We start from the raw sequence: 2,772 nt of genomic DNA, 5'->3' as shown, positions 1-2,772 counted from the left end.
TCCTTTTATTGCACAGCTCCATGCAACACAAATTATGGGGCGTGCCATCGGTCGGTCCGACTTATTTGGATCGAGTGCCGTTTTTAACTTGCAAATTGTGTTGCACGCCATATGTTAAAGGTGCATCACAAAAAAGATGCTTAACTTTGTCAGGCCAGTGCAGGGAAGCAACAGATTCATGATTTCTGGTGCATGATCTTAGTGAATCGCCGCACGCAGTATTACACACGAAAATAGCACTTTTAGTGCTATTGCCTTCTGTGATCCACAATATGTGACTATTCACATGTTCTTTTGTTTTTTTACAGATAACATTTTTGTTTATTTTTGCGGATCACAAATGCATATACAATACTGACTGATGGTGCTTGTGTATATAAATGCTTACACATTAAAATTCACTGAAAATCCCAATGCTCTTTGTCTCTGCAACCTCCATATTACAATTTATAGTCTCAGCCTACATGCCGATCAATGTTATTTTTTGGATTTGTTTTATTAGTTGAAAAAGCAGCAAGAACATGCCCGAAAAGAACATTGATTCCTATGTCCTTCTATGAGCTCACACACATGGCCGTCGTTTCTATACCCCTGTTTCAGTTTTCACCTTAGGCAGCAAAGAGGCTAGAAACGGTCCTGCAGGGAGTGGGGTAGACAGGGGAGCAGGAACTATAGCACAGATCTGTGCCAGATTAGATATGGTCTAAGCAGGTCCGACGTGGTGGCGATTATACCTGATCTACTAAAAGGGTGAGGGCCTCTTAGTAGATCCCAGCCAGCGGAAGAGATTTTAGGACTGGCATTTACAAAGCCTATCTTAATAAATTCCAAAATAATCTAGAACATCCATGTGTGTACATATGTATTGTAAAGGAAGGGGGAAGATTCTTCTCATGGGGCACACAACATCAGTGACAGGAAAATGGCAGTACCAACATCCAGATTTAGGTGCAGGACATTTTATTAGCAAGATTAAAAAATTAAGACCTCCAGCAGACAAACATTTCCCTGTGGCTGTAAATGGCCATTTTTGTGCCAGGGTTTGTGTATTGAGCCTGGACTGCTCGTAGCATTGTCATTTTATGTAGCTGTTTCTTTGCCTTTGCATTCTGGAGACTTCTTTGTGACATTTTGCACTAGCGTGAGACATTTCTGCAAAAAAAAAAAAAAAAGCTATTAAAAATAGATTTTTTTTTAAAAAAAGGATCTAACAAAAAAAAAATATTGCTGGGGGAAAAAAAACACATAAATCGGTGCAAACAAGCACCAGACAAAAGTAAACTATGATAAATGTCCCCTTGTGTGTAATCCATATTTTCCACAGACCTATAGACTTATACAGGAGACAGAGCCACTAACACGGCCAAGGATAGGATCTGATTGGAGTTTTTCCTCAGGGTACTGGGCTAGACAAGGGGCTGAGGAATCCTCATGTGTGTGTATGAGTCTATAGCAAAACATGGAGCCATGAGACTGCCCCAAGAACCTCCACTGTATCACGAGGAAACAATGTTTGTGTACATGAGGACTAAAATAATGAAATGAAATCTTTTCTAGCGGTAACTAAACAGAGAGCCCAGTATCCGGGGCTCCAAATACATAGACCCTGCTTCTTCCCAAGACTCAAACCTTTTGGCTGCCCACATATATATAGACTTCCCACAGCTGGTTGCTAATTAGTCCTCATTAGCCATTAGTTTTATGAACTAGTGGGAAAGACACTTAGGGCGCGTTCACACGTTGCATTTTGACCTGTGTTTTAATTTTGTTTGAAACGCATTATACCGGATAAGGTGATTTGCCTAATTACCCTACTGTTTTTTAACAATGTGTTAACGCATGCATTAACATCACACTTACAATGCGATTGGAAACGAAAATGTTAACAGTAATGTAACTAGCCAAATCACCTCTCCTTAGCTGGTGTAAGGCCCCTTCCCCACTAGCGAGTGTGATGCGATGAACTCGCATCACACTCGCAACGCAAGCTGCCGGGAACGCACGGCCCGAACCCTGCACCGCGGGAGTGAACTCAGCATGTCAGTTCACTCCCGCGGTGCAGCGTTCGGGCCGTGCGTTCCCGGCAGCTTGCGTTGCGAGTGTGATGCGAGTTCATCGCATCACACTCGCTAGTGTGGAAGGGGCCTAATGCATTTCAAACACAATGAAAATGCAACCAAAAGTGATTTGCCTAATTAAATTACTGTTAACATTGGTGTTAACAAAACGCAATGTAAATGCAATGTTAATGCATGTGTTTATGCTTATGGTTTATGCATTTATTAACATCACATTTACACAGCATTTTGTAAACGCAAATATAAATAGTAATGTAATTAGGCAAATTGCCTCTCCTCAGCTGAAACGCGATGAAAATGCAACCAAAGTGCAGCATTAAAAAATGTGTTGCATTCCAAAAGGCGCGTTCACTCGTTGCATTTTGGTTGCGTTTTGATTTCGTTTGAGACGCATTACAACAGCTGAGGAGAGATGATTTGTCTAATTACATTACTATTTACGTTTGTTAACATAATGTTAACACACATGTTAACAAAATGAAATGTATACATTGCCGTGTGTTAATGCTTGTGTTAACACCACATTTACGTGTTTCGTAAATGGAAATGTTAACAGTAATGTAATTAGGCAAATCACCTCTCCTCAGCTGTTGTAATGCATTTTAAACGCAATGAAAATGCAGACCAAAACGTAACATGTGAACGCGCCCTAAGGACATAGTCACATGTTTCGTTTTGGTTGCGTTTTCATTGA

At 40.7% G+C, this 2,772-nt stretch overlaps 1 long non-coding RNA gene across 1 annotated transcript; it reads right to left on the bottom strand.

The window, feature by feature from the left end:
• Positions 1-943: 943 nt before the first annotated feature.
• LOC140106571 (uncharacterized) lies at positions 944-1,596 on the bottom strand. Its single transcript, XR_011850816.1, has 2 exons — positions 1,327-1,596; positions 944-1,152 (listed from the first exon to the last, which is right to left on the bottom strand). It is a non-coding gene; the product is annotated as an uncharacterized lncRNA (long non-coding RNA).
• Positions 1,597-2,772: the final 1,176 nt, after the last annotated feature.

Source organism: Engystomops pustulosus, chromosome 11 (genome assembly GCF_040894005.1).
Source record: "Engystomops pustulosus chromosome 11, aEngPut4.maternal, whole genome shotgun sequence".
NCBI classification, from domain to species: Eukaryota; Metazoa; Chordata; class Amphibia; order Anura; family Leptodactylidae; genus Engystomops; species Engystomops pustulosus.
This window is presented reverse-complemented; position numbering and strand designations above follow the sequence as displayed.